Genomic DNA, 10956 nt, shown 5'->3' with positions numbered 1-10956 from the left:
GGCGAGAGACTGGTAGCTATGTGGTGTTACTCCAGTCACCTCACACGCAGCAGGACGGAACGTTGCCCATCTCCAGGATCACTGGTATGCTGGAGTCCACGGTGGTGGCCACTGTGTGCTGAGTGACTCCAACCTGGAGTGCTCATTGTCCAGCTCTGTGTCAAGTAATGTTCCATGTGGTCCACAGGGTTTTCACTGGACCATTTTTGGAAGTAGCTCACTGGCCTTTCTTCCCAGTCTTAGTCTGGAAGCTCTGCTGAAACCTGTCCACCACGAGTGACCCTGCTGGTAGATGAAATACTGGTGGCCCAGCTGCCAGCGTCTCAGCCACACACCGGCCACCACAGCACGATGATCTGATCTTATCGCTCAGTTGACTTGCTCAGGGAGGAAAAACCTATTTCTTTGACATGTCACATCTTTGGGCCCCAATTAACCAAGAGGTACCCTCAACTCACCTGTAAAGACAGCCTTGTGGTGGTAGCTTTGTCTAATATCCCTTAACATAGAAGCCAGGCAAACGCTCAATTATTCATCTCCTGCAGCAATGGCTCATTAAGCACCACTGAGTGACTCGGTGGATTCTGGAAGCAAACCAAAGACCACTTCTCACGGAGTTATTTTCCGCCCTGAGATACTTACACTTTTTGGAGGTAATGCCAAGACATCCAGCGAGGCACTCACGTCCTTTCTGGGAAGAGACAGGATATAAATTATTAGCAAGTAAATAAATAAGTAACCATTTGATTCTGTCAGTTCAGGAAGGAAAAACTCAGTCAGCTTGGGTTTTGCTGTCACGTAGGCCACTTGATTGACTGGCTTCTAACCTTGAGTTTTCAGTGAGGTTGGGAGAGGAAAGCGTCAGCCGTGTTCTCTTCTCTGACAAAGAAGTTCTTTGGGGATAAAATTTAGAAAACAAGAAGAAAGTTAGCCTGAGTGACTGTCTCCCTTCTGCTCCTGAAATTCCCCAAGGCCCAGTCCAGAAAGCACCTACTGCACACATAGCATATGGGGCATCCACACACGGCACAGAGCACATGGGGCATCTGCACACGGCACAGAGTGGGGCATCAACCGAACCTTCGGGCTGCTCTTGTTCCCTTATCATCAAAATAAACAAATTCAGCATTACCTTGCTTTTTTGACCCTACATAAATGATTCCATCTACCTGTTTGTCATAAAGTGGTGGCTTGTTTTGTTGGTGTGATGCTGGAAGCTATGTCACCAAATACCAGCAATCATCCACAGGAGACCAGTTTCAGCAGCTCTTCCAGACTGAGCCATTGGCCATGCTTGGATCTGAGCATATCACCAAAGGTGGAGATGGTGCAGGACTGGGCAACGGTTTATTCTGTTGTTGTGCGGTCACCATGAGGGGGAGCTCACTTGATAGCAACTCACAAAAACAACATACAAATTACTGTTTTCCTACAAGACTAGTTCTGAAGTTAAAAATCATAGTCATAATATTGAAGTTATTGCTCTATTCCTTTTTATCCAAGGATGTTCTTGCATCTTCCTATGGATTTTTAAGAAATAATAATGGCTTCATTTTCTCCCCTTTCAGAATTGGGCATAATTATATAAGTGAAAGTTGCCCTTTGCAGCACATATGCATACAAGCATATACGCAGTGTGGAACACTGCCACACTCAAGATACAGGGCGGTTCCGAACATTTCCAGCCAGAACATTTTCCTGGGCCCTTTGTAGTCAACCTCCCACTGCCCCACTTGCCTCTGACAATCTCTGGTTTGTTTCTGTCCCTCCAGTTTTGCGTTTGCTAGAATGCCATGTAAATAGAGTCATACTGAATTTTGCCTTTGACTCTGGCTTTTTTCACTTAGCACGATGACGCTGAGATCCACCCGTGGTTTTGAGCACCTCAGCAGTTGGTTCCCTTTTGTTGATGAGGAGGGTTGCAATGTATGGGTGTACCACAGTCTCTTTATCCATTCATCTTTTGATGGGCACTTAGGTTGTTTCCATCCTTCTACTACTGTGGATAATACTGCGATGAACGTGGGTGTGCATGTATCTGTTCATGTCACGGCTTTTATTTCTCTAGCATATTGACCTACAAGTTGAATTGCTGGATCATGAGATATTTCTATTTCTACTTTTTTGAGGAAGTATCATCCATTTTCCATAGTGGTTGTACCATTCTGTAGTCCCACCAGAGATTTTTAAGGGATCCAATCTCCTTGCAGCCTCGCCAGCATTTGTTGTTTTCTTTTCTTCCTTTTTTTTGTAATCATTGTCATTTTTACAGGGGTGAGATATTATCTCATTGTGGTTTTGATTTGCATCTCTTTAATGGCTAATGGTTGTGAACATCTTTTCATGTTTTTGTTGACCATCAGAATGTCCTCTTTGGTGAAGTGTCTGTTCATGGCCTTTGCAAATTTTTTGATTGGGTTGTTTGTCCTTTTTTGTTAGGTTGTTGCCATGTTTGATATATTCTGGGGATTAGACCCTTGTCAGGTAAGTCATTGCTGAGGATTTTTCTCAGTCTGTAGGTTCTCATTTTACTCTTTTGGCAAAGTCTTTTGATGAATATAGCTATTTAATTTTTAGAATGACCCTGTTATCTAAATTATCTTCTGTTGTTTATGTGCTAATAGTTGTGTTTAATATACTAGTTCTGCTGAAAATTAGTTTCCCCAGTTTTGTTCCTATATTATCTTCCAGGAGCTTTATAGTTTTAACTTCAACATTTAGGTCTTTGATCCATTTTGAGTTAGTTTTTGTGCATGGTGTGAGGTATGGATCCTGTTTTATTTTTCTGCAAATGATAACCAGTTTTGCCAGCACTATTTGTTAGAGACTGTTTCTTTCCCATTGAATGTACTTAGACCCTTTGTCAAAGACCAGCTGCCCATAGATGGGTGGATTTATTTCTGGGTTCTCAGTTCTGTTCCATTTGTTCATGTGTTTGTCATTGAAGCAATACCAGGTGTTTTCATTACCATGGCTTTATAGTAAGTTTTGAGATCAGGAAATGTGAGGCCTCCTACTTTTTCTTCTTCAATGTTGTTTTATCTATTTGGGGCCTCTTTCCTTTCCAAATAAAATTGGGGATTAGATTTTCCATTTCATTAAAGAATGTTGTTGGGATTTGGATCAGGATTGCATTAGACACATAGATGATAGATAGATAGATAGATAGATAGATAGATAGATAAATAGATAGATAGCTTTGGTAGTATTTACCTTTTCACAATGTTAGGTCTTCCAATCCATGAGCATGGTATGCTTTTCCATTGATGTAGATCTCTTCTGGGTTCTGCAGTAGTGTTTTATAGTTTTCCTTGTACAAAGCTTTCATGTCCCTAGTTAGGTGTATTCCTGGGTATTTTATCCTCTTGGAGCTGCTGTAAATTGTGTTTATCTCTGGATTTATTTTTCAGAGGTCCTCCTTGTTAGTGGAGAGGAACTCAGCTGATTCTTGTGTGTTGATCTTCTGTCCTGCCACTTTAATGAATCTGCCTCATGGTTCCTGTAACTTTTTTTGTGGAGTCCCTGGAATTTTCTCTATATAGGGTCATGCCATCTACAAATAAATATGGTTTCACTAGTTTCTTTCCAATTTGGGTACCTTTTATTTCCCTTTTTTGCCTTATTGCTCTGGCTAGGACTTCCAATACAGTATTGAGCAAGAATGAAGATGAAAGGCATCCTTGTTGCATTCCCGTTCTCTAGAGGAATGCTCCCATTCTCTCTCCTTTGACAGTGATACTGGCTGTTGCATATATGCCCTTGATTATGTTGAGGAATTTCCTTTTTATTCCTATTCTGTTGAGAGTTTTTATCAAGAAAGGGTGTTGGATTTTTCCTTTTCTGCATTGATTGAGACGATCATGTGGTTCTTTTCCTCTGTTTTATTTATGTACTGAGTTTCGATGATTGCTTTTCTAATGTTGAACCATCCTTGCATCCCTGGTATGAATCTCACTTGGTCATGATGTATTAATTTTTTGACATGCTGTTGAATTCTGTTGGCTAGAATTTTGTTGAGCATTTTTGCATCTGTGATAATCATGAGGTATATTGTGGTGGTTAAGATTGTGTGTCACCTTGGCTGGGCTGTGGTTTTGAGTGGCTTGGCAGCTGGGTGCAGTTGTTCCCCATGATGAGAGTGTAGTCACTTGCATGGTAGAATCTGCTGTGAAATGTTAATCAGTGGAAGGGGAGTTGCCTTTGGAGTGTGGCCTGCTTCCAGTACTTAAGGAGAATTTTTGAGAAAGATCTCTGGCTTTGGGGCACATTTTGGATCCTGCGTTTGGCTGAGTCTTTATCTCCAGTTCCTAGACTTGAACCAGTGGCCTACTGTGTTGCCTGCTGAACTTAGGATGTTGTTGTTGTTGTTAAGTGCCATTGAGTCGCCTCTGATTCACAGTGACCCTATGCACAGAAGCTTGGATAGAGTCATTTTACCTGTCAATCTCGGGTTCATCCGTCCAGCAGCCAGTAGCTGCATGAGTCAGAAGAAGTCTCCAGCTCCAGTGGATGTGGAGCAAGAGACAGAGCTGATGTCCAAGGGTGAGGGGCCTCCACCCAGCCCCTCGAGCCAGCACTCTGAACTCAGGCTTCTAGCCTCCTGAGCTGTAACAGAATAAATGCCTGTGTGCTAAAGCCATCTACTTGTGGCACTCCTGTTACAGCAGCTCTAGACAGATATTCACCTGTAATTTTCTTTTTTAGTGGTGTCTTTGCCTGGCTTTAGTATCAAGGTTATGATGGCTTCATAGAGTGAATTAGGGAGTATTCTTTCATTCTCTATGTTCTGTAATAGTTTAAGTGGAATTTATGGCAACTCTGAAAGTTTCCTAGATCCCCAGTGAACCATCTGGGCCAGGTCTCTCTTTGTTGGGAGTTTCTTTTTCTTTTTTTTTTTTTTCTGACTGCTTCAATTTCTTCTTTTATTATAGACCTATTCAAATTCTCTACTTCTTTTTGTGTTACTTTAGGTGTGTCCATTTCTCTTAGGTTTTCAAATTGGAGTATAATTTTTCATAATATTTTGCTATGATCCTTTTTCTCTCAATTTGTTCTTTTGTAATGTTTCCCATCTCATTCCTTATACTGGTTATTTCCATCTTTTTCCTTTGTCAATTTGGCAGCTGGCTTGTCAATTTTATTGATTCTCTCAGAGAACTGACTTCTGGTCTTGTTGAGTCTTTCCATTGTTTTTCTCTTTCCTATTTCATTTATTTCTGCTCTTTTGTCTTTATTCTTTTTTTTTTTCTTTTTAATTTTGATTGTGGACTTCTTTGCTACCCCTTTTCTAACTGTGGAGTTGTAGGGTTAAGTTAGTTACTGCCCTTTCTTCTTTTTTGATGTGTGCAGTTATTGCCATAAATGTTCCTCTGAGTACTGCTTTTGCTGTGTCCTAAAGATTTGGGTTATTGCGTTTTCATTTTTTAAAATTTCATTAAAAATTTTTTTTATTACCCAATTGTTTTTAAGTAAAGCGTGACTCAGTTTCCATGTTTTTTTTTTCCTTGTTCTTTCTGTTCCTGATTTCATAGCTAGTTTTACAGTGTCTTGGTCATAGAAGATGCTTTGTATTATTTCAATATTTTTGGATTCATTGAGGCTTGCTTTGCCGCCTAAAATACTGACTCTAGAGAAAGATTCATGTCTGTTGGAGAAGAATGTACACTATATTGCTGTTGGGTTGTGTGTTCTGTGTATGTCTATGAAGTCAAGTTGGTTAATAGTGTTATTTAGATCTTCTGTATCTTTGTTGAGTTTCTTTCTACTTGTTTTGCCCATCATCAAAAGAGGTATGTTAAAGTCTCCTACTATTGCTGTAGAACTGTCTATTTACCTTGTCATTTCAGTACATGGTGGCATCAAGGAATTTCATTGCATGTGTGTTTGGCCTGCCGGGACTGTCTGGGTGTGGAAGTGTGACATTGTAGCTGGGTGGAGGTTGGATGAACGCCTTGGGAACTCATGCTCACCACTAGGCAGAAGTACAGATGGCAGAGGTACCTCAGGATGTGATGGGCATTGCTTACGAAGTGATGTGCTTGGCAGGCAGGTTACTGGGTATGGTTGCAGGGTGCACTCTTGCCAGTCACCAGGTGACAGGCACTGTGGGTGTGCTTTGCTTGTTTCCAGGTGATCAGAGTGGGTGTGTACAGGTCACTGGCCTCCAGACTGGTGGTATGGGAGTTTTACCATTGGTTGCCAGGGCAGGAAGGAAGGGAAGGGGGCATGTACCCCAATTGCGGTTGCAGGGGAAGCAGGGTGGCAGGGGAGATGGGGACATGCCTCTAATCACTAGTTGGTGGGGTGGCAGCATATCACAAATCACTGAGCAAAAGGGTGTGGGCATAGCCAATTTCTGGTCCAGTGCACCTGTGCTGCTAGTTGATGGGCTGGTGGGTAGGGACATGTACTAGCAATCAGTGGGGCATCAAGGATGGAGGGTGGTGGTGCATGATGGGCAATCTGTGGGGGTATCTGCCAGCTGCCAGGGAAATGGTGTAGCAGCAGTTGGGAGTGCACACCACCAATTGCTGGGGTGATGGGCCTGCAACTCATGAGCTGCAGGAAAGCATGCCTCCAGCCACTGGGGGAGCAGAGTGGTGGGCAACAGCGGAGGGGGGCAGGCTAGATTTGCACACTATGGGCTGTCTGGTGAGGGAGGAGGTGACAGGAGATGTCACTGGTCACTGGGTAGTTAGGGGTGGAAGTGTACATCTCTGATCATTGGGAGGGTGGCGAGAGAGGGGAGAGCATACTCCTTCAGTCACTGGTCGATGGTGTGGGCACTGCAGTACTCCTTGCTGAGTGTAGCTGACTAGCAGGGCCCTGCCCTGACCCACTGCAGGGATGGTGGCTGTCTGGAGTTCAGTGTCCACAGATTTCCCCTCCATGAGCACGTTCAACTGAAATGACTGGGGACCACTTCTGGTGAGTAGTTGTGTCCCTGTTTCATGGCACCCTTCCTGCTCTATGGTTGCCCTGATCCCTGGAGCTCTCGGCTGCCTTCCTGCACGTTACCTGCGTAGAAATGGCTCCTGGTCAGCTCACCGTGCTTCCCTCTGGATTTGTCTACACTGTATCTCTGCCTCCTATTGGAGTTCCAGGAAGTTGCCTTCTATGTCCTCACCCAGGAACACTTCTTGCTTTGCCTCAAGATGGCCACGCGGAGCTGTCCAGGCACTGTGGTCCTTCTGTGTCCATGTTTGCCATCTTCATCCAGTTTCAGTCCAATTCTTCACCCTTCGGCTTGCTGCTCAGGCTTCCAGGACTGTCACCTGTATCTGCTTCACTTGCTTTCTTGTGTCTTTGCTGTAGGGATGATATGGTGTGTCTGACTAAGCCGCCATCTTGTCCAGCCTTGAACAGAACAAGGCCCATGGATTCTTTATGTCCTCTTGTACCAATTTCCAGGTCATTGTGGGGAGAAGAACTCAGTGATGACTGTACCCCCTGAGCTGGATACATCCATATCACCATCACCCAATTTACATCAAGGTCTCATTTCTATAGTCTCAATTGTCCCACAGAAACCATGTTGCCAGGATTGGGAGCGTCAACAGGGAGAAAGCGCCACTCTGGAGCAGACAAGCACCTGGTTTGGAGCCAGGACACAGACTTGAGTCCTTCCTCTGCCACTTAGGGGCCGGGGACACCAGGCAAATACGCTCCCTTCTCTAAACCTCAGTTTACGAAGCGGAAGTAATAACCCCTCCCTACAAATCTCACTGAGTAGATTTAAGGAGGCCTGGTGGTGCCATGGTTATGTGCTTGGCTGCTAACCAAAAGGTTGGCAGTTCGAACCCACCTCAGGGCTCCATGGGAGAAAGGCCTGGCAACCTGCTGTGAGTCAAAATTGACTTGAAGGCACCTAATAGCAGCAACAAGACACATCTTACTGAGTTGCTTTAGGTTCCAAAGTCACAGTATGTGTGAAAGAGCTTTGCGAATTCATCACACAAAAAAGACAATATTTGAAGTGCCACGTTTTTTCCTCTGATGATGATGATAAGATTCACTCATTCTTTCTGAGCAGTCAATATACATCAGACACTTTTTTAAGGTACTTTACATAGATTAACCCGCTTCCAGAGCAGCTCAGTGGGGATAAGGGGTTGTGATCCCATTTTGCAGATGAGGAGACTGAGGCACAGGGATGCAGGGTGGCCGGTCCGGGGCCACAGGCTGGGGAGCCCCAGAGTCCATCAACCTCTGAGGCCATGCCCTGCCACGGGCTCTGCTCCTAGAACTGTGGCCTATTCCACACTTTCTCCTGGGGACAGCTGCCCCCCGCATTCTGCCCTGGCCTCACAGGGACATCTCCCTGAACTAAAAGTGAGCTCTTAAGGGTAGGAACCTGGCTTTTTCATCTTGATCTCCCTGAGACGTCTTTCCTACTCCCTGGCACATAGAAGAGGTTTGGAAATACTCATTGAAAATTCCATTAAATGCACATGAAGTCTTTCTGCTAGCACTGGCCATGGGCCTGGTGACCCAGGAGAGATGGGTGTCCAGTGAAGGATGTGCTATGGCCAGACTGGGGAGGGGCATGGGGCACGGATGCTGGTGTTGTTCAGGATGGAGGCCGTTCCTTCTCCTCTTTTTATTTTATTTTATTTTTATGGTTCTTAATAACTCTGAGTTCTGCTAGATTTACTTCCAATAAAACCAAAATGCTAGTCACAAAAAGTGAAGTGTCCGATTTCACACACAAATGGATGCACGGATGAATGAGGTGACCCTCGTCAGCCTGTGCATTGTAATAAATGGACTAGGCAGGAACAGGTAGGAAAAGAAATAGAGTTATCCTTCGTCAGTGACACTGGCACACCCTAGCTCCATCTAAGTCAGGTTGCCACAACCAACCCTCCTTGTATTTGTCCAAAAGGTAACAATGGGTAATCACTCACACTTGTGCAGGCCTCCCGGCTCCAAAGCTTACAAAACCCTCTTACTGAGATAGGAAGGCCGTGGTGGTGCAGTGGTGGGATTCTCACCTTCCATGAGGGAGACCCAGGTGCGATTCCTGACCCATGCACCTCGTGGGTACCCACCACCCGTCTGTCAGCGGAGGTTGTGTGTTGCTATGATTCCGTAAAGGAGCTGTGGTGCTGCAGTGTTTAAAGCATTTGGCTGCTCACCAAAAGGCCAGCGGTTCAAACCTACCAGCCACTCTGCAGGAGAAAGATGAGGCAGTCTGTTTCCATGAAGATCTACAGCCTTGGAAACCTTATGGGTCAGTTCTCCTCTGTCCTGTACGGTCACTGTGAGTCAGAAGTGACTCGACAGCAGTGGGTTTATGATGCTGTGTGGGCTTCAGCAGAGTCTGCAGACTAAGACAGACTAGGAAGAAAGGTCTGGTGATCAGATTCTGCAAACCAGCCCGGGATAACCCTGCGGAGCACTGCAGTCGGGCCTGCAGCCGAGCCTAGGGCTGGCACGGGGGGCCAGCATTTTGTTCCATTGTGCATGGGTCGTCATGAGCCTGGGTCCGCTCGACATCGGCTAGCCACCACACCACACCACACCCCGATGCTGTGCGGAAACAATCTCATGGGCCCCCTAGAACTCGTCTTCATCACGTTCCCACCCGCCTGCTTGTTTCTCCAGCTCTGCCAACTGCTCCCAGGATCCTGTCCCCTGTGGCCTTGTTCTGTGTCCCCCTTCTCTACTGGGCGGTGTGCTCCCAGACTTGCACACGGTGCAGCTAAATTCCAAACCCTGCCAAGTAGGTGGCGGAGAAAGTGAGGTTCAGGGCCAGGAGACGTGCGCACAAGCTCTTCTGGATCATTCAAACCAAGTGTCCGGAGCTCTTGACTTGCTCTCTCTTTGTGCCCCTGGGCTGAGCCCCAAGGCCATGGCTCGGGAGGCTCAGTTGGGACGCGGGTGAGATGAAGTGTTCCTGACCCCTTCGAGCTTCCGTGGGAGGGAGCGCATGAGCCAAGCTGAAGGGCACAGGAAAAGCATCACGTGGGCTAAGCAGACCTCGGGAAGGGTGGCTCTACTAACACTATCAAAAGGGCATGGATTTAAAAGGTGAGACAAAGTGTCTCCTGCCTTTCTCCTCGGTTTGCCTTTCATAGCCCACTGCAGAACAACAATGGTAAACCCGGCGAGCGTGCATGTATATTTTCCTTTTCTTTCTTTTTTTTCCACCTTTCCCTAAGGAGCTTCTATGCTACCCACACTAATTGTAGGTTTTTCTGAAAATGCAGCATGAATCATTTATAAATAAAGAGACTTTAAAATCCCTAAAAGACTCCCTGAGGGATTCAGTATTTCAGCATAAAATAGCTGTTAAATGGAGTTATTCAGAGTTAGCTTTTACTGGAAAGTGGTGAAAATAAAGTTTTCTCTTCACTGTGACTGTTGCAGTAATTCTTTTACACAGCCACCTGGGGTCATTGAAACCTGATTTCCATAATTCAGGACGGAGCAAAGCCACCCTCTGTAACAGTGCGAGCTGGAGAAAGGGGAGGGGTCTTCATAGACATGCCTCTCCCACTGGACACAGGGAAGCCAGCTGGGGTCCCAGGACGGAGACCTGAGGTGCCACATTGATGCATGGGGCCAGGAAAAGAGCAAGGGCTGTAGAGTCAGACCAACCAGAATTTGAACCCCAGCACTGCCTCTTCCCAGCTGTGTGGCCTTGGGGAAGATGCTTAACTTCTCTGATGCTCAGTTTTCTTAGTGATAATAATATTCACTTTGTGATGTTGTCATGAGACTTTGAAACGATACTTATAAAAACAACAAAATTTAAGACGAAGAAGGCAACTGCAATCAGCTGTTATTTATAATAATGGTGCTACCACCGTTACAGCCGGAATGCTCCTTAGGAGGGAGGAGGGGGCTTCTTCTTGCTTACTCTGGAAGCATCATCAGGAGGACCCATCCCCGGCAAAGTGAAGGGTCAGAGAATGAGAGGAAGAGCCTCAGCGGGTGGCACCGTGGCTACAA

The sequence above is a fragment of the Orycteropus afer genome, unplaced genomic scaffold (genome assembly GCF_000298275.1).
Source record: "Orycteropus afer afer isolate SDZICR_OR568_19922 unplaced genomic scaffold, OryAfe1.0 scaffold00128, whole genome shotgun sequence".
Taxonomy (NCBI): Eukaryota; Metazoa; Chordata; class Mammalia; order Tubulidentata; family Orycteropodidae; genus Orycteropus; species Orycteropus afer.
The sequence above is the reverse complement of the archived record's forward strand: the minus strand, read 5'-3'. Positions refer to the sequence as shown.